This window comes from Procambarus clarkii, chromosome 53, assembly GCF_040958095.1.
Source record: "Procambarus clarkii isolate CNS0578487 chromosome 53, FALCON_Pclarkii_2.0, whole genome shotgun sequence".
Classification (NCBI taxonomy): Eukaryota; Metazoa; Arthropoda; class Malacostraca; order Decapoda; family Cambaridae; genus Procambarus; species Procambarus clarkii.
The window spans coordinates 7,576,008-7,598,612 of NC_091202.1; the positions used below are offsets into that span (position 1 = coordinate 7,576,008).

A 22,605-nucleotide genomic window follows, 5' to 3' on the forward strand; every position below is an offset into this window, starting at 1 on the left:
TATTTCAATTATTAAACAGGTAATGAACTCTAAAGTACAAGGAGGCTGTTTATAAACATTACACCAGTTGATTGAGAGGTTGTCATGCATGTAAACTGTTTAATAAATGTAACCAAAGCTATCAAACATTAAGGAAAGATGTACACGTTTGTAAGTACCTGCGTAACAGCTTCGTGAATCTCCTGAAGTCAATTTTTGTATGCAGATGATGAGTCACAATAACGAGGCTGAAGAATGTTGCCCAAACCACACACTAGAAGATGAACAGACGACGACGTTTCGGTCCGTCCTGGACTATTATCAAGTCAATTGTGTCGATCACTCACAATCACTTTACCTGTATCTTTTCTATTTCCATTTTTGTAAACTGGTACTGCCATTGCCTTCTTCCAGCAGCTTGGCCACTCACCCCTTTGTGAGTGACATGTTGAAGGTCATTGCTAGAGGTATTCTAAGGGCCTGTGCTACTTCTTTTATCATCCATGATGATAAATTGTCAGGTCCAATAGCTTTAGTTTCGTCTACTGATGTATCCATTCTTCCTCTACGGTTGCCTCAGTATTTAATAATTTATCATCAAGGGGTAACCCTCCTCTTCTAGCACTGAGTGCTGTTCAGGTTCAGTTGTGAACAATCCATGGAAGCTGGGATTATGTTTCTCATAAATTTCCTCATTATTTCATGTATACTCACCTCCACTTTTTCGTAGGGTAGTCACTTGGTCGTTCACTGTCATTTTCGTTCTTATATGATTATGTTGGTGCCTTGGTTGTATCTTGGCTTAAGAGGAAAGTAACAATTTTCATGATTACTTCCTGGCATTCTTTATCAGAAAGAAAATATGCTGACAAAGTATATTTATAAATATTCTGGGAGTGTATTTATGTAATCATTCATGGCTCTGTTGCATCTATTCCGGTTTTCCACTGTCCTTCGAGTTCTGTATTTCTTCCACAGACTCCTGGTTTTCATTTTTGCCTCTTGGCCCTATCTGATATTGTAAACTGATGCATAACTTGTTTACATGTTAGAAATTTACAATGGTAATGAAATAACGAATTCTCTCAACGAGTTTATTTTCCAAACAAGATAAAACAGATTCCCTCTGATCCCGTTCCTACCTAAAAACACTTGCAGTTCTTGGAATAAAACTTACCCATAAACATATAACACACTTCCGTATTATTATCATTACTTCTGTGCGGGCGAACTGTGAGTAACTTTCAGGTACAGGATTAGAGTTAGGCTGGAGATTAGGAATCCTGATACGGGATTAGAGTGAGTCCCAAACATATGTTCTGAGAGGCTGTGCAGGTCCGGCCGAGGTCACCTGGGTACCGTCTCCACAGCAGGTCTGGAACCTCCCACCACCGTATGGACGTCTTCTCACTGTCCCTTCCATCTGCCACCGTCGGATCCACCGGTATACTGTGGTGAGGCTCACTCCCACCTCCAGGGATATTTCTCGAGCTTTTAGGCCACAAACCCACATCCACACAATTTGGGAACGGTAAACCGCTGCCAAGTTTTGCTTTGCTATTCGCCTCTCCATGAAGGTGGGTCTGTTAAACAAAATTATCATTTGAATGGTATCTTAGCAATAAAGTGAATCACATTATGATACTGACAGTAAATGTATGTTAAATTATCTTATCAGTGGTAATAATATCAGTGGTAGACATGATAATGATATCAGTGATAATGATACGAGTTGTGACAGTGGTAATGATACCAGTGGTGACTGTGGTAATGATATCAGTGGTAATTGTGGTAAAGATATTAGTGTTAGTGGCAGTGATAATAATATCAATGTTGACTTGGGAAATGATATCAGTGATAATTATACCAGTGGTGACCGTTGTAATGATATAATTGGTTGTTGTGGTAATGATACCAGTGGTGACTTTGGTAAAGTTATCAGTAGTAGTTGTGGTAATGATATCAGTAGTCGCTGTGGAAACGATATCAGAAGTAGCTGTGGTAATCATATCAGTGGTAGTAGTAATGGTAATGGTACTAGTGGTGAATGTGGTAATAATATCAGTAGTAACTCTGGTAATGATATAAATCGTAGTTGTGGTGTTGGAAATTTCCAACACTAATACAATACTATTGTATTATAATAAATCAGTATCATTATGTACTAACTACAGTAGTCACTAAAACTTACTAACAGTAATGTTCACATAAACTAACCATTATATCTACATATGGATGCTGGAATTCTTACGAAACCAAGCACCAGTATTGCGTCAAATTATATCTAGTTAAACACATTTATAACCAGTGTGTTAGAGAATTGAATGTGATTCTCTAAAATCATCAGTATTCCGTGTGATAATTATTTATGGATAACATAACTCCCAAATAATTCTAAATCGAGAGTTTTTAGTTACAATTGTTATCAAGTAATAGTTTTTCTGTCACGCGTGAATGCCATGGAGAAAACTAAAATCTTCTCCATTTCTCGTTTACCACCATAAGACGAGAAAGCAATAATATTTAAATCCCTAGAATTACAACCCAGTCTTTATTAAAGTATTTCAACCACAATTGCGCGAAATAGTATTATTCGTGATAACTAATGTCTGTGGTGAATGCGGGGACGCGGGTTGAGGGAGGGGAGAAGCCATTGTGTGTGTGTGTGTGTGGCGAGCTCGTGTTGCGGAGTGAGCAACGAGAGCATACGTATTTGAACGGGAAGTCGTGGCGTCAGAGTCTGAGACACGTGACGTTGGGATTATCAGCAAGAATTACACTGGTACTCAACCTTGAACGAATAATTATTCTTCTACGTGATCTACAGTGCTCGGTCAAATAATAACGCGTCGATATTCAAGCCAAACTCTCAACCATGTGTACAACATTGTGGAAGTTTGAGACTGAGACGCGATACCGGCAGACTTCAGCATACACTGCACCCGTCGATAAGTATATATTTCTTTCTTGATGCATCATTAGAGATTGTATATTTCGTGGGCAGTCTGTCGTTACATCGAATGACGACTAAAAATCCAACGTTAGTACCGCACTAATCTTTATTTTCTATTTCATAAATATTGAGATTTAAGTAGCCTAGTTCAATGCTACGTAATATCCTTTAAATTACAGCTCGTATGTGAGGAGTTAACGAGCCGTTAACTACATTCGTGTTATTCACCTCTAAGGGTTTCTATGTGGAGATCCTGAGATCACGAGGACGAGGCGCGAACGATGTCATAGAAATCGTCTTAAAGCTAAGACCTTTTGTACACATTTAATTACTACGATTTATTCTACATGTTCCTGATATTATCATATTGAATGCTTGTCATGTGAACTGGAGATAAAATGATTTTATGAATGATTTATAGAATGAATGAATGAATGATATGAATTCATATTGAATTATGATTTTTTATTTATGAATTTTTATTATATAAAATGATTGCAATTTAGATGATTGCTCTCTAATTTTAACAATCATTAATATTTTCTATTTGTATTTACCTATTGATTCTATAATAATTTGGTCACAATAATCTTTATTCAACAATGAACTGGTGCACGAACCACACTAGTTCCTAGACGTATATGAAGTTCTAGCAACACCCCCCAAATGTAGGTGTTTGAGGCTCTGACTTTAGTTAATTAACCATACAGTCCATTATTTATTTAAGTGATTATTCTTTCTAATATTTATCCATAGACACTGGTTCTTTCTTGTGTTTCTAATGATCACTTCTTATTAGTTTCCCTCTTTTCTCAAAAGTGGGTGGTCCTTCGTTATCAATTTTATTAATTAAATAATTAAATAATTGAGTCAAGCCCCAGATATCCCACATGTGGCAATGATATAAATCGTAGTTGTGGTACTGATATCGGTGGTACCTGTGGTAATGATATCAATGGTAGGAGTGGTTACGATGTTAGGAGTAACTGTAGTAATGATATCAGTGGTCATAGCAATTGTATGATATCAGTGACAAAACTAAATATCTAAATGATTAACTTAAAAACATTCATTTAATCACAATAGTTAAGTTTGCAAGACGAAACTTGGGTTTTTGTTAACTGGGCGGTGGATTTTCTGTGGTGCTCGACGATCTTCAGCAGGAAATGTTTCTTCTTTTCGTCCCTGATTGATTCGTTAAATTTCTTTATCTGGGCAATGCCCCTTAGCGCAGCGTCATTCATCGCTGTAAAGACATTGATTGAGCTTTTTATGGCATCTCTGAAGTATTCCTCCACGTCACCAACCCAAACAATCTAAAGAATGTCTTTGAATGACAGGTGAAGAAGTCTCTCAAGTCTTACTCTTGAAAGACTAGGTTTTTTCTCTAATTGTTTCAATTATTTCTTCCGTTTTGGCTTCTCCAAATTCTGTAACGTATTTTCTTTCTCTGCCAGAGTAATACATTCATCCAGGAAAGCCAAGTCAACATTTATTTCTCACACACATACCAAAAGTGTCTTATAACCTTCAAAGCACTCTCCTTGGCATCTTTATCTGTACAACAGTTCACGTGTTAAATCATGTCCAAGTCATTCTCTGGTTCCTATCGACTTACAATTGTAAAATGCGAAAACCAGTCATTTGTGAATCGGTAAAAATAAACTACTTCTCTCATTCCTGTCAGTTCTCAAACAGTCGATTCCAGTTGTTTGTTGCGTACATATATGGCCTTGTTATCCACCTCGCTTGATGGAGGGCTCTGGGAGACCTGAATTCGAAATCACTCTCAGAGCAATCTCCAGGAAAGAGAACAGACAAATGTAAAAACTCTGTAATCTTCTCGTTGACGGTTTGCATCTTTCAAGACTTTTCACGGTAGTTAACCATTTTCATGTGATGATCTAGAAACACTTTAACGGGATCTAAATATTACTCAATTTGTTCAAAAGTTGGTTAATGGATCACTTAGATGAATAGAGAGCAAAATGATACGAAAGTAGTAACTTTGGAACATTGGAAGACCCATTTATACATATATAATTGATTTTAACTTTAACTTATTAAATCTTTGAATTACAAAAAACAATATCAGTGTTAGACTTTCATTTAGAAATGAAACATGAAATGCATAAGACATTATCAACCCATCCTACAAAAAAAGATAGCACTTATAACAACTATTAGTTGACCATACATTTCATATATTTATCATTTAAATTACATTTCAATAAGTATACCAGTAACTATATAACCTAATGTAATCACTCCAAGGCCTAACAAATGTCTTCTTAGACCTTATTTAGAACATATGTGCTGTAATAAGCCTGCGAATGTTTTGATTTGATTGTAGCTATTTTCTCGTTGCCTCTACAAAGTTAATTGAACAAAAGATTAAAATTGTTTGACGACAGATGGCAATTTTTGTATGCAGATGGTCACTCACAATAACGTGGCTTTAAAATGTTGACCAAACCACTCACTAGAAGATGAAGAGACGACGACGTTTCGGTCCGTCTGGGACTATTATCAAGTCGATTCTTTGTCGATCACACACAATCACATTACATGTATCCTCTATATCTCCTTTCTTGTAAACTGGTACTGCATTTGCCTTCTTCCAGCAGCTAGGACACTCACCTTTGATGAGTGACTCATTAAAGGTCAGTGCTAGAGATACTCTGAGGGCATGTGCAATTTCTTTTATCATTCATGATGATATATTGTCTGGTCCTATAACTATAGTTTCGTCTAGTGATGCTAGCTGTTTCATTTCTTCCTCTACTGTTGCCTCAATACTTAATAGGTTATCATCTAGGGTAGGTGCCACCTGATTAGGCTGTCACCTTTTTGGCAGCCTAGTCACTTGATCGTTCACTTTCATTTCCTTCTTTCATGATTATATTTGAGTTTTGGTTGTGTCTTTGCTTCAGAAGCATTATAATTTTCATAGTTACTTCCTGGCATTCTTTATCAAAAATTAAATATGCCGACAAAGAATATTTATAAATATTCTGAGAGCATGTTTATGTAATCATTCCTGGTCCTGTTACATCTATTATGGGTTTTCTGTCCTTTGAGTTCTGTATTTCTTCCACTCAGAAATTTCTTCGACAGACTATTTTTACAGTCTGAGGGCATGTGCAATTTCTTTTATCATTCATGATGATATATTGTCTGGTCCTATAACTATAGTTTCGTCTAGTGATGCTAGCTGTTTCATTTCTTCCTCTACTGTTGCCTCAATACTTAATAGTTTATCATCTAGGGTAGGTGCCACCTGATTAGGCTGTCACCTTTTTGGCAGCCTAGTCACTTGATCGTTCACTTTCATTTCCTTCTTTCATGATTATATTTGAGTTTTGGTTGTGTCTTTGCTTCAGAAGCATTATAATTTTCATAGTTACTTCCTGGCATTCTTTATCAAAAATTAAATATGCCGACAAAGAATATTTATAAATATTCTGAGAGCATGTTTATGTAATCATTCCTGGTCCTGTTACATCTATTATGGGTTTTCTGTCCTTTGAGTTCTGTATTTCTTCCACTCAGAAATTTCTTCCACAGACTATTTTTACAGTCTTTTCTGTGCCTCGGGAGCGATCGGTCGCATCAGGCCTCCTTCCACATGGATTTACTACAAAATGGGTACAGTCGGCGCTAAGGAGTTATACAACATAGTAGTGATATACACCTGGGTCACACATACAGAATAGGTGTGTGACTGAGGTATGGTCATCACCTGCACTGGTAAATAGGAAGTGCACTTGATGGAGAAGGTGGACCATGCAGCCGTGTTGGGAAGGTGGTGGTGAGGGGACAACCCTCAGGCCCTCAGGCCTTTCTTCTTAACTCGTCATTGGGCGTTTACCACACGTGTATCGGGTGCACGAAAATAGCTCTTGCGCCCTATAACCATGTAGCATCAGTTCAGTGTACATACGTGAACCTGACCAACTTCTACATTCTTTAATTGTTTGTGTGCAGTGTTGTTGGCATTTGAGGGTGGTGTGTTGGCCTTAGGTTGAAATGTTGCAGTGAAAGTGAACTATAAGCAGCTGTGCTGGTGTACTTGATTCTAAAGCAACTAGAGGTTGGTGCCCTCCCGTGACCCTGCTGCCAAACCTCCTCCCACCTCTCCTATGCTGACGAGTGAAACACTTGCTATTGGCTGTTCAATGCACGTGATGCTGCATGATAATCTGCAGCTCTCTACCCAGCGAGCAGGTTCATCGACTGACATGCCTTCTTGTCACCACTGTGATATTAATAATCTGCATAAATAACAAGACTAAAGGAATCATGACAACCGCCCTTGTCCCAGGTGAGTCGCCGCTGCCGCCAGATGTACATTCAGCAGCCCAGATTGTTCCTGATTCACCTGCTGCTGGTACACAGGTCTCTCTCCAAGCAAGAGAGCGCCAAGAAGAAAATGGGGCTGTATTCCAAGAGGTGGTGAGCAAGAGGGAAAAAAGGCGACTTCGGCGGGAAAGAACTCGACTAACTCGCATGTTTTTCCCTCCTGACACTGGTCTTGCTGACAGATTTCAGTGGTTTCTGCAGCCTCAAAAGCCCATCACACTAAACGCATGAAGATAAAGAGAGATGAAGACAATCATGTCTTCATGATGGTCTGAAGAAGATATGATTGTCTTCAATCGAATGATGATGCATTTGTTAATGACTTGTTAACAAAAGAATGTGCTGGGATAAAATTGCTGCAAGCACCATGTGATGATTCAGTGAAGGTGAAAATCATCTTCTTTGGTGTTAACAAGTGCATTGACCCAGAGTGTTTCCGGTCCGACAATGTGGAAAACCCACACCGCACTATGAATGACCTCATCGTTGCAAGCTAAACAGCATCAATGGAGATTTCCAAGTGACTCTACGTACCCCTAGCGCTGGGTGACTTACAGAATGGCTCGCTATATACCTCCACGCAGGAAATGCTACAAATGTCAGCGTTGGGGCCACACTGCAGTGCACTGCACCTCCAAGACCCACCGATGTGCAGTGTGTGCTGGTGATCATGATTCTAAGGAGTGCTTTGACCTCTTCCACGCCGGGCTCACTGTGACAACTAGATGCGTTAATTGTCATAGTCCTGGCGTGATGGCAACTCACCAGAGCTGCCCAGCTGCTACTAGGCTGCCTCCTACAAGCAGTGCCCTGCTCTACAAGGCGCCACGTCATGATGATGGAGTGTCACCATCGGTGGAAAGTTGTCCTATGCCATCAACTACGGTGGGCCTTAGCTTTCACTCTGACTACCCGCTTGCCCTTGATTCACTCTGGACAACGAAACAGCGGCGAGCGTCTTTGCCTACTCATCTGGGCACCGGGTGCCATAGTACACAGTTGCCAGGTGTGGCTCGCCTCGGCCGGTGGGGTGGTAGGTCACCATCACCCTCCCCCCTCTGGAGGTGGGGGCCGCCACCAGCTCAGCCTCCACTCCCCACCCAGAGTCAACCTCCCAGGGTGGGGAGGTATCTGCGAAGGCACAGCCATTTAAATGCTCTGTGGAGCGGCAGCCTCCGCTACAACAAATAGATTCGGAGCTACAGCATGCTCTGGAACTTGAGTTAGAAGAGATTCGCCGTCAGCATGAAGCAGATATGTTAACAGTTAAACAGACGTGTGAGCAGACTCTGAAGGAAATACAGCAGCGCTGTCGCTGTCACCGCGAGGAACATGGTGATTATAGTGACCTGGACAGTAACCAACAGTCACCAGCCAGGACTAAGAGCAGTGTAGTGGGCGAGGCTCACACACCTGGTGACTTAACTACCACCACTCGTCTAGCTAGTGGGTTTGATATATCGCAGCTAGAACCCGCGGAAATCGACAACCTATTAAAAATAGTGTTCCCCAAATCCTTAAAAAACAAATGTCAGAGAGTTCATAAGTAACAGTGTCATTGACAAAGAAACGAGAGACAGTGTATTGCAGCTGTATTGTCTTGCAGTCAGCTGCATCATAGAACTTAGAGGAATACCAGGAGTGATACAAAGCAAAGCAAAGGGACAGTAAATTACACAAACACACATAAAAGCTTTGGGGACTAATAATCAGATATTAACTATGGATCCCTCAACAAACTCCCCCAATACAACGGTGCTTCGTATCCTCAGTTGGAACATAGCATCACTCAGGAAATGACTTCCTGATCTCCACCACAAGGTGACGACCGAACCCATTGATATCGTCTGCCTTCAGGAGTGCAGAGTACCCACCAGGTCTCCACCCCTAAATTAACCTCCTTTGTTGTCTATAACCTTAAATCCAGTCACTCTTGTATTTTGTAAGTTCAGAAGTCCCTTCCAACCAGCCACTCCCAGCCAAATCAACCGAAGGGCTTCAGTATCAGTGTTAGGATCTACGTGGAGAACTCTGCCCTCAATATCTTTAACCTGTATGGCCCTAGTGATAAGTTTAATTATGCTGACCTTCCTATCTGTATTCAGACTGAGCCTAGCATCATTATAGGTGATTATAACGCTAGGTATAGGAATATTGGTAATTCGCAGTTCAGTAATTGTAACGGCAACCAACTGTTGTCACTAGTGGAGCCGGGAGCCGGTCGGCCGAGCGGACAACACGCTAGACTTGTGATCCTGTGGTCCTGGGTTCGATCCCAGGCGCCGGCGAGAAACAATGGGCAGAGTTTCTTTCACCCTATGCCCCTGTTACCTAGCAGTAAAATAGGTACCTGGGTGTTAGTCAGCTGTCACGGGCTGCTTCCTGGGGGTGGAGGCCTGGTCGAAGACCGGGCCGCGGGGACACTAAAAGCCCCGAAATCATCTCAAGATAACCTCAAGATAACTATTAGGTAGCCACGATGATGCACAGATTGTGGGTGACCTTCAACCGACGCATATCTACGGAGGTATTCTTGATCTATATCTCGGTGTCAACGTCTCCCACGCCGTGTGCGCCTCGTCAATAGTGCCAGATATGGCGTCTGATCATCTGGGCATATTAGCCAATGTATGTATGTAGCATTGGAAGCTCTATCCTCCCCGGCGGAATATTCAAGCGGAAGAGGCTGGCTGTGCCCATCGATCAACGAGACAATTTTGTTGCTCATGTGTCAGAATAGTACAGTTCATCTGAGCCTTCATCAGTTGAAGACTTTAACAATGAGCTCACAGGTACTATCGAGCAGTTTATAGAATCATTTGATCCATCGTCCAGGCCACGTAACCCAATTTACACTGGTCATAGCACTTATGCTTATTATAATTCTAAATTGCATGCACTAAAACGCACTGCCAGAAGAATTGGACTAGCTTATAGAAGGACCCGCACTGCTGAAATGCTTAGGCTCTTTCAACCCGCTGTGGCTGAGGCCAGGGAACGTATGGTGGAGCTGAGGCAGACAGACTGGGAAACTTTTGTCAGTGGTTTCAATTCTCACACGCCACTAAGTCGGGCATGGAAGGACATCAACAAGATCAAAGGGAAAAATGCTGCATAGATCTCGTACCCTAATCCTCTGCACAGAGCAAAGGTGCTTGTTGATGCTTCGGCCACAACTTCCAGTTGTAACAGTCTTCCTCTACTTACACTAAATGAATTAAATGATAGATATGCTGATAGAGCAAGGCTCCTTGACTTCATGCTTCATCAGAAGGATGACTGTGATATGCTTTTTACTGAATATGAACTAGACTCTGCTCTACATAAAGGCAAAGCTACATCACCCGAGGAGGAATGGAGTTACTTATGGCATACTGAGTATGTATTCTGCTAGTTCCAGGTAATCCTTTGCTTGATTTGTATAACACGACCTATGTAACTGGGGAGCTTCCAAAGTCATGGACCAACAATCTTATTATTCCCATTCCTAAACCTAACCAGCAGAGTGCTTTTCGCCCAATCTCCATCACTAGTTGTCTCTGTAAGTGTTTTGAGCAGATGGTTCTCAACAGTCTCCTTTACAGAATTAGGAGCGTGTTGTCTCCCCAGATATATGGATTTATGCATGGAAAGAGTGTACATCACTGTATTACCACATTCCTCACCCTGCATACTGATAGGTCATACACCACTTTCCTAGATCTTAAGTCAGCCTTTGACTTTGCTAACCCACACGTCATTCTGAGCTAAAATGAATGTTGGAGGATGGCTTCTACGGTGGTTAAGAGGCTATCTATCCAACAGCAAGTCATCTGTACTGTTCCAAGGGCATAGGAGTGTAACGAGAGATTTTGAACTTGGCACTCCACGGGGAGGTGTCCTCAGTCCTACTCTGTTCAATGTGTTAATCAATGCACTTTTAAACTCAGTAACTAGACGGCCCAGCGAACACATCATTAGCTATGCGGATGATATACTGATCCATACCAATGGGTATACCAACACCCAAAATGTTCTGAACTCTGTATTGTACACATGTCAGGAACTAGGCTTAGTCATCTCAGTAGAGAAAACAAAGATCCTGCAGACGGGGTGGGGCCGTTCGCAAAATGCAGTTGCATGATGGCTCTCTGCTCGACTATGTAACCAGATACAAACAACTTGGTCTTGAGGTTCCACTGTACCGCAGTGTTGTAGCCAGACTGGGTCGCCAATGTAAAGAGAGGCTCCGTGCTCTCAAGGCAGTGGCAGGCTACCATCCAAGCTATGGTGCAAATGTGAGAAATGTCAAAATGATGTATCTCTCATATATTAGGTCTCTAATTGATTATGTTGCATCCATGCTTGATCTAGTGCCCGAGAGAATGCTTGGAGGGCTGGAAAAGATGCAAAACGAAGCCATGAGGATAATCCTCGAATGCCCCCGTACAACTAAATTACTAAACACTAGGAAGGAACTGAATATTTCATGTGTATAAGTGATCGTATCACTGAAATTAATGATTTAATTGGTATCAAGATGCTTAGGCTAACCCACCCTAACCCCTGCACTAACGGCCCTCCAAGCCTTCTTCCTAGAAGGTCAGCATCCATCCAAATGGATTATCGAAACTGCCAATGTTCTCAGAATGTATAAGTTTCATCACCTCTACCAAGAGAGACAACAACGACACTTTCCTGCCCCATGGGAGATCACTCTTTTCCAAATTACTGTTCCCCCTTTCCCACCCATGTAGCTGATTAAAGAACAAGCCTTGCTTCGACAAGAAGCAAAGTACAATGCCTTAAGCCAAATTGATGCTTTAGTCAGAGAGCGCTCACTTTCCCAGATTATTTACACTGATGGATCCTTGCATCAGTCCCATGGTGCAGCTGGAAGTGCAGTTGTTGTAACAGGGAGAGATGGTTCCTTCTCCCATGAGTGTGGAGCGCGTCTAAGTAACTGGGCCTCCACTCTTCATACAGAATTGGTTGCTATAATCCTTGCACCCGAGCGCGTATATGAATCCAAAGTTGACACGCTAATTGTAAGTGACTCCTTATCATCCTTGACTGCCCTCAGCTCCCCAAGGCATAATTGTGACGTGCTTATCTCTGAAGCTAGACACAGATATAATGAAATAATCAATGATGGAGTCAGAGTCTGTCTTCTGTGGATTCCTTCCCATATTGGTCTCTGAATGCATGACAGAACTGATGAGTTGGCTAAGACTTTTGCTCGTAAAGAGCGAATTGATTGGACTGAACTTGGACTGCCTTTGAGCAGCCTGAGGGCAATAATATTCCGGGAACATCAACTAAATTTCGGAGACTTGAGGAAAAGTGAAATTCACACCAGTTGCTCCATCTATCATCATTCTATTATGCAGGAAGTACCGCACGTCTATGGGTCATCCAATGAGGTTAGCAGACTTCTAGATGTTACCACTGCTAGGCTTAGGCTCGGCTACAAGTACCTCTGGGAATTTGTAACATCTGCTGATGTAGATTTGACTAAATGTAAGCTCTGTCAACAGAATTATTCGCATACTTTGCGTTATTATATACTGGAATGTGAAAAAATCGCGGAATTTAGAGATAACACCATCAATGGTATCCAAGAAATGTGTAAGTACTTCATTCTTAATGATGTGCTGCGCGAAATCTTAACGAAGTATCCGAAATTTGCTTACTGTAGGTAATGCATGCACATGACTGTAAAGCTGCCGCCCAGTTGGGTGGGTGTGGAACAAGACTAGTAACTGTGTGACCCACTATAGATGTAAAGTGCCTTGTATAGTGACTGTTGTGAGCCTCTTATTGAATCACTTGTGATACAAAAGATTATTGATGTGTGTATTTGTGTAGGGGATTAATATGTATGTGTATGTATATATGTATGTGTATGTATATATGTATATGTATATATATATATGTACATGTATATATGAGTATGTGTACATGTATATATAACACTAATAATTGTGTAACTAGCGCCAAAAGATTGTTATTTGCTTAGCTAAACGAACTAGAGGGTTCAGTTCTTGAACCGATTATGTGCCTCTGTAATTCTTTATACCACCGCCTACGGGATGGGTATGGGGTGCATAATATAGAAAGAACTTGAATTGAGTTTATTTTCTAAACAAGATAAAACACCTTCCTTCTTATCTCAATCCTACCTAAACACACTTGAAGTTCTTGGAATAGAAAATCATGTTAGATATGTTCTATCATAAAGGCAAGGAATGTACTCACCTAGTTGTGCTTGCGGAGGTTGAGCTTTTAAGAACAAAGAACATAAGAACAAAGGTAACTGCAGAAGGCCTATTGGCCCATACGAGGCAGCTTTTGCTCTTTGGTCCCGCCTCTCAACTATCAATTAACACGTGAACAGTGTCCTGAGCCTATTGGGATCTATCATATCTACATTTGAAACTGTGTATGAAGTCTGCCTCCACCACATCACTGTCTTATGCATTTCATTTGTTAACAACTCTGAAAAAAAATATTCTAATGTCTCTGTGGCCCATTTGGGTACTCGGTTTCCACCTGTGTCACCTTGTTCGCCTTCCACCCACGCTAAATAGTTTGTCTTTATCCACCCAGCCAATTCCTCTGAGAATTTTGTAGGTAGTGATCATCTCTCTCTTTACTCTTCTGTCTTCCCACGACGTGAAATTTAGCTCCCGTACCCTTTCCTCATAACCCTTACTTCTCAGTTCTGTAACTAGTCTGGTGGCATACTTCTCAAGTTTTGTCTTGTGTTTAACTAGGTATGCACTTCAGGCGGGAGCTGCATACTCCAGGAATTGTCTGACGTAAGTGGTATACAAGGTTCTGAATGATTCCTTTCTTAAGTTTCTAAAATTATTACACAAATCTATCACCTATCAAATTATCAGTGGTAATGTGTTTTCTCATGAGTGTGAAATATGTTTTATCACGAGGACGAGGTATGTGTTCCCTCATGTGGAGGAGGTATGTCATCTATCATGTGGCCAGATATGTGTTCTATCATGAGGGTGAACCTCCTAGCCTCTCATGAGAGCGAACTATGTGTTCTCTCATGAGAGCGGAGATGCGTTCTATTATAAGGACGAGGTATGTGTTCTCTCATGAGGGCGAACTAAGTGTTCTCTCATGATTGTGAGGTATGTGTTCCCTTATAAGGGCGGGGAATGTGTTCTCTCATGAGGGCGAACTATGTGTTCTATCATAAGGGTGAGGTGTGTGTTCTCGTATAAAGGCTAGGTATGTGTTCTATCATGAGGGCGAACTAAGTGTCCTCTCATGATTGTGAGGTATGTGTTCTCTTATAAGGGCGGGGAATGTGTTCTCTCATGAGGGCGAACTATGTGCTCTCTCATGAGGGTGAGGTATGTGTTCTCATTTGAGGGTGAGGTATATATTCTCTTATGAGGACGAGGTATGTGTTCTATAATTAGGGCGAACTATGTGTTCTCTGATGAGAGGAAACTATGTGTTCTCTCATTAGGGCGAACTATGTGTTCTCTCATGAGGACGGCGACTGTATTAAATTAAAGACTGTAATAGGTTCCATGTTGAACAAACATCTAAAGATTTGAAATGTAGAATTTCGTAACATATTTACTCTGTAAGACATGGCCAATTGTCTAATGCTTTGTTTTTCATTTGTCAGAAAATGCTCACCAAATTGATTGGTAGATGGCTTACTTCAATAACGAATTGTAAAAGCACTTATAACAGGAACTTAATTGAATCTGCATTAATACAGATTACAAAAGAATGTAATTTGAACATTAGCAGTGGTTTATATAACTTAGATCCATTTTTGATAGATCAATTAAAGGCCGGTTTGAGTAGGATTATTGATACACATTTGTCTCACTAATTCATTGTAAATATTTACTATATTTTGCTATTATTTTCCATGTGTGGGCCTATTAGTGAGTAAGAATAGGAGCTGCATCGTATGGGCCAATAGGCCTTCTGCAGTTGTTATGCAGCTCTTATTTGTATCCACCTAATTCCCATTAATTTCTCATTGTACCTCACGTCACTTCACCTCTTTCTCCTACCTATATATTTGTCCAATACTTGACATGTAAATAATTTATTCCTTCTTGAAGAACTATTAATATACGAAAGTACTTAAGGAAATTCCTGATCCAATTCTTCCTCCGTGGTCTGACACTGTCACATTTTTCATCATGTGTTAATTTTCGTGATTTACACACACACACACACACACACACACACACACACACACACACACACACACACACACACACACACACACACACACACACACACACACACACACACACACACACACACACACACACACACACACACACACCTCGCGGCATATGCGAGGCTGGCTAACATCAGAACGGCGTTCAGGAACCTGTGTAAGGAATCATTCAGAATCATGTACACAACATATGTAAGACCAATCCTGGAGTATGCGGCCCCAGCATGGAGCCCGTACCTTATCAAGCACAAGACGAAGCTGGAAAAAGTCCAAAGGTATGCTACTAGACTAGTCCCAGAACTAAGAGGCATGAGTTATGAGGAAAGGCTGCGGGAAATACACCTTACGACACTGGAAGACAGAAGAGTAAGGGGGGACATGATCACAACCTACAAAATCCTCAGGGGAATCAACCGGGTAAACAAGGATGAACTATTCAACACTGGAGGGACGCGAACAAGGGGACACAGGTGGAAGCTGAGTACCCAAATGAGTCACAGAGACATTAGAAAGAACTTTTTCAGTGTCAGAGTAGTTAGTAAATGGAATGCACTAGGAAGTGATGTGGTGGAGGCTATCTCCAAACACAGTTTCAAATGTAGATATGATAGAGCCCAGTAGGCTCAGGAATCTGTACACCAGTTGATTGACAGTTGAGTGGCGGGACCAAAGAGCCAGAGCTCAACCCCCGCAAGCACAATTAGGTGAGTACACAAACACACACACACACACATACACACATATATATATATATATATATATATATATATATATATATATATATATATATATATATATATATATATATATATATATATATATATATATATATATATATTAGTATATTTTGGTAGCAGTCTTTCCAGTAGACATATAATATTAAATATGACCGAAAAAGTAAGATTAATAATTCTAACACGAATTTTCTCAATCTTTCGAACATTTCTTTTCACTGTTGGAGGGAAATCAAAAATCAATTCCCCAAAATTCATTTTTATTTCTAGTCTGACGCGACACGAGCGCGTTTCGTAAAACTTATTATATTTTCAAAGACTTTAGTTTACAAATACACAACTGAATAGAACTTACGCATCTCCGATTTTATATCTACATTTGAGAGAGGTGGATGGGGTGAGGTGGCATTAATAGGGTATTAATTTCATCAACACAAGACAGAACAAGAGGTGGCATTAATAGGGTATTAATTTCATCAACACAAGACAGAACACGAAACAATGGGTATTGAATAGAAGTGATTGTAGAAAGCCTATTGGTCCATATTTCTTGATGCTTCTATATTGGAGCGGAGTCTTGAGGTGGGTAGAATATAGTTGTGCATTAATTGGCTGTTGATTGCTGGTGTTGACTTCTTGATGTGTAGTGCCTCGCAAACGTCAAGTCGCCTGCTATCGCTGTATCTATCGATGATTTCTGTGTTGTTTACTAGGATTTCTCTGGCGATGGTTTGGTTGTGGGAAGAGATTATATGTTCCTTAATGGAGCCCTGTTGCTTATGCATCGTTAAACGCCTAGAAAGAGATGTTGTTGTCTTGCCTATATACTGGGTTTTTTGGAGCTTACAGTCCCCAAGTGGGCATTTGAAGGCATAGACGACGTTAGTCTCTTTTAAAGCGTTCTGTTTTGTGTCTGGAGAGTTTCTCATGAGTAGGCTGGCCATTTTTCTGGTTTTATAGTAAATCGTCTGTTGTATCCTCTGATTTTTGTCTGTAATATATATATATATATATATATATATATATATATATATATATATATATATATATATATATATATATATATATATATATATATATATATATATATATATATATATAATATATATATATATATATATATATATATAATATATATATATATATATATATGCGAACAAGCCTGAATGGTCCCCAGGACAATATGCAACTGAAAACTCACACCCCAGAAGTGACTCGAACCCATACTCCCAGGAGCAACGCAACTGGTATGTACAAGACGCCTTAATCCACTTGACCATCACGACCGGACAAAATGAGGTGATAGCCTAAGCTATTTGAACCACCCCACCGCCGGCACTCGGATAGTAATCTTGGGCATAGCATTTTACCAAATCACCTCATTCTTTGGGGCACACGTGAGGAACACAAATGAGAACAAGCCTGAATGGTCCCCAGGACAATATGCAACTGAAAACTCACACCCCAGAAGTGACTCGAACCCATACTCCCAGGAGCAACGCAACTGGTATGTACAAGACGCCTTAATCCACTTGACCATCACGACCGGACAAAATGAGGTGATAGCCTAAGCTATTTGAACCACCCCACCGCCGGCACTCGGATAGTAATCTTGGGCATAGCATTTTACCAAATCACCTCATTCAGGGGACCATTCAGGCTTGTTCGCATTTGTGTTCCTCACGTGTGCCCCAAAGAATGAGGTGATTTGGTAAAATGCTATGCCCAAGATTACTATCCGAGTGCCGGCGGTGGGGTGGTTCAAATAGCTTAGGCTATCACCTCATTTTGTCCGGTCGTGATGGTCAAGTGGATTAAGGCGTCTTGTACATACCAGTTGCGTTGCTCCAGGGAGTATGGGTTCGAGTCACTTCTGGGGTGTGAGTTTTCAGTTGCATATTGTCCTGGGGACCATTCAGGCTTGTTCGCATTTGTGTTCCTCACGTGTGCCCCAAAGAATGAGGTGATTTGGTAAAATGCTATGCCCAAGATTACTATCCGAGTGCCGGCGGTGGGGTGGTTCAAATAGCTTAGGCTATCACCTCATTTTGTCCGGTCGTGATGGTCAAGTGGATTAAGGCGTCTTGTACATACCAGTTGCGTTGCTCCTGGGAGTATGGGTTCGAGTCACTTCTGGGGTGTGAGTTTTCAGTTGCATATTGTCCTGGGGACCATTCAGGCTTGTTCGCATTTGTGTTCCTCACGTGTGCCCCAAAGAATGAGGTGATTTGGTAAAATGCTATGCCCAAGATTACTATCCGAGTGCCGGCGGTGGGGTGGTTCAAATAGCTTAGGCTATCACCTCATTTTGTCCGGTCGTGATGGTCAAGTGGATTAAGGCGTCTTGTACATACCAGTTGCGTTGCTCCTGGGAGTATGGGTTCGAGTCACTTCTGGGGTGTGAGTTTTCAGTTGCATATTGTCCTGGGGACCATTCAGGCTTGTTCGCATTTGTGTTCCTCACGTGTGCCCCAAAGAATGAGGTGATTTGGTAAAATGCTATGCCCAAGATTACTATCCGAGTGCCGGCGGTGGGGTGGTTCAAATAGCTTAGGCTATCACCTCATTTTGTCCGGTCGTGATGGTCAAGTGGATTAAGGCGTCTTGTACATACCAGTTGCGTTGCTCCTGGGAGTATGGGTTCGAGTCACTTCTGGGGTGTGAGTTTTCAGTTATATATATATATATATATATATATATATATATATATATATATATATATATATATATATATATATATATATATATATATATATATATATATATATATATATGTATATATATATATATATATATATTACGATAATCTCCTTCAAGAGAGATTTGGCCTGCTCTTTCCTATCGTCATGTTACTTCAGTACATCTACAACATCTAGATACTACAAGCAAGTTTAGTACATATTTGATCATATACGTTTTGTCAGGCGCAAACGTATCACACTCGCTCTCCACCTCCCCCCCCTCCATCGTCGCCGATCACCCAACTAGCATTTCCAGCCTGCCCGCTTCTGATTGGTGAATCGACGTCTTCACCACTGCACTTCTGCACCTCAGCGCCATCTACCTAGCCGATGTCTGGGCCTGTACCAGCCATTGGAGTTAGAATATCCTGTGCTCTCACGCTGAAACAACCATCTGATATACGCTCTGTCTATTAGTGGATGTTCTCAGCCAGCGCTTTTTTCTCAGCACCTGTTAATTTCATTTTGTCTTTATCCATTTTAGAGTAACGTCACCATTATATTGTTTTATGTTATTTTTTTAATCTTGTGAGTTTCCACTGTACATAGCCAAGGAATTGCCTTATTTATAATTTGTTTTAAATTTATTTAAAGTTTCATTGTTCATACTATTTGTTTTGCTTGTTTTGCCTTACTTTGCCACAGGACAAAACAGCTATGCAGTCATCTTTTTTTTTTTTTTTTTAAATGTGATAGGCATTGACACCAGCCATTGGGAGGACTGCCGAACACCTACACTTCTTTTTTCCATCACAATATATATATATATATATATATATATATATATATATATATATATATATATATATATATATATATATATATATATGTCGTACCTAATAGCCAGAACGCACTTCTAAGCCTACTATTCAAGGCCCGATTTGCCTAATAAGCCAAGTTTTCATGAATTAATGTTTTTTCGTCTACCTAACCTACCTAACCTAACCTAACCTAGCTTTTTTTGGCTACCTAACCTAACCTTACCTATAAATATAGGTTAGGTTAGGTTAGGTAGGGTTGGTTAGGTTCGGTCATATATCTACGTTAATTTTAAACCCAATAAAAAAAATTGACCTCATACATAGAGAAAAGGGTTGCTTTATCATTTCATAAGAAAAAAATTATAGTAAATATATTAATTCAGGAAAACTTGGCTTATTAGGCAAATCGGGCCTTGAATAGTAGGCTGAGAAGTGAGTTCTGGCTACTAGGTACGACATATATATATATATATATATATATATATATATATATATATATATATATATATATATATATATATATATATATATATATATATATATACATATATATACATATATATATGTCGTACCTAGTAGCCAGAACGCACTTCTCAGCCTACTATGCAAGGCCCGATTTGCCTAATAAGCCAAGTTTTCATGAATTAATTGTTTTTCGACTACCTAACCTACCTAACCTAACCTATCTTTATAGGTAGGTAGGTATACCTAACCTATCTTAGGTAGGGTTGGTTAGGTTCGGTCATATATCTACGTTAATTTTAACTCCAATAAAAAAATCACCTCATACATAATGAAGTGGGTAGCTTTATCATTTCATAAGAAAAAAATTAGAGAAAATACATTAATTCAGGAAAACTTGGCTTATTAGGCAAATCGGGCCTTGCATAGTAGGCCGAGAAGTGCGTTCTGGCTACTAGGTACGACATATATATATATATATATATATATATATATATATATATATATATATATATATATATATATATATATATATATATATATATATATATATATATATATATATATATAAAACTGAAAATTCCAAACTCTAGAAGTGACTCGAACCCAGACTATCAGGAGCACAATGCAACTGGTGTACATGGTACCTCAACCAGTCGACCATCAGTGACCGTACAAAAGATGATGATAGCCGAGGCTATTTTACCACCGTCCCGACGGCACTTTGATGGTAATCTTGGACATAGTTGTTTCATCAAATCACCTCACTTTGAAGTGATTTGATGAAATAACTATAATATGTATATACATATATATTGCTTCTACCTGATTGGTCATATCAGGTAGGTCGAGGTGTGGATGGATGGCACATGGGAATGTCTCATCTCCTGTGCTTAAGCTCCGGAATAATACTTAAAGCTTTCCAACTTGGCAATAATTATCATGTGATGATCTGGTCATATATGATCATTGGTGCACTAAACTGTCTTATTTACAAGGAAGAAATAAGATCCATCATCGATGTGATCTGTACAAATTGTATATACACTGAATGTGTATATACGGTTGGGTATTGTTGTGGTGTTATTAAACTTCCAGAAGTTGATAGACTTTAATCACCAAACGAAAACCAATATCACTCACAGACAAATTCGATAGTTTTACCTAAATAAATGTAGGTTTTTGGTTGATGGAAGCATTGAAAACATTGCCCACCGGCTTTGAATCAAACACTGCACTCGACAACGAGTATGGAAGGTTGGGTACGTGATCAAACTGTGCAACAAGTTACCAGTGAAGGTACAACAGAACTATATCAGCTCACCCTAGGGACTGATGATGACCGGACTACAGACTGCTCCTCGCTGTGGCGGCGGCCAACTGACCACACCAGCTCCGAGACTCAACTTATATGCTGAGGCGAGAGGCGCAGACGCACAACTTCGTTACTCATGTACTCGTGGTATGAGTAATATATATATATATATATATATATATATATATATATATATATATATATATATATATATATATATATATATATATATATATATATATATATATATATATATATATATATATATATATATATATATATATATATAAACCAGAAAATAATAAATACAGAATATGCGGTCATATTCAATGAAACATGTTTGAAAGAAAACCTGCTGCCAGTATACACCAATATATATATATATATGCCCGAAACGCTTTGCGTAATAGTGGCTTTAGGCATTGTATGTACTAGCTATACCTATAAGTTAAACAATCCTTGTAAATATTTATTGTATGTATGTACCTTACCTAAATAAAATTGTATTGTATTTTATTGTATATATATATATATATATATATATATATATATATATATATATATATATATATATATATATATATATATATATGTATATATATATATATATGTCGTACCTAGTAGCCAGAACGCACTTCTCAGCCTACTATGCAGGGCCCGATTTGCCTAATAAGCCAAGTTTTCCTGAATTAATATATTTTCTCTAATTTTTTTCTTATGAAATGATAAAGCTACCCATTTCATTATGTATGAGGTCAATTTTTTTATATTGGAGTTAAAATTAACGTAGATATATGACTGAAACTAACCAACCCTACCTAACCTAACCTATCTTTATAGGTTAGGTTGGGTTAGGTAGCCGAAAAAGCTAGGTTAGGTTAGGTTAGGTAGGTTAGGTAGTCGAAAAACAATTAATTCATGAAAACTTGGCTTATTAGGCAAATCGGGCATTGCATAGTAGGCTGAGAAGTGCGTTCTGGCTACTAGGTACGACATATATATATATATATATATATATATATATATATATATATATATATATATATATATATATATATATATATGTATATATACATATAT

At 39.5% G+C, this 22,605-nt stretch overlaps 1 long non-coding RNA gene across 1 annotated transcript; it reads right to left on the reverse strand.

The window, feature by feature from the left end:
- Positions 1–1,059: 1,059 nt before the first annotated feature.
- Positions 1,060–21,591, reverse strand: LOC123767237 (uncharacterized). The gene is made up of 2 exons (XR_006773932.2): positions 21,535–21,591; positions 1,060–1,562 (listed from the first exon to the last, which is right to left on the reverse strand). It is a non-coding gene; the product is annotated as an uncharacterized lncRNA (long non-coding RNA).
- Between the last annotated feature and the right edge of the window lie 1,014 nt (positions 21,592–22,605).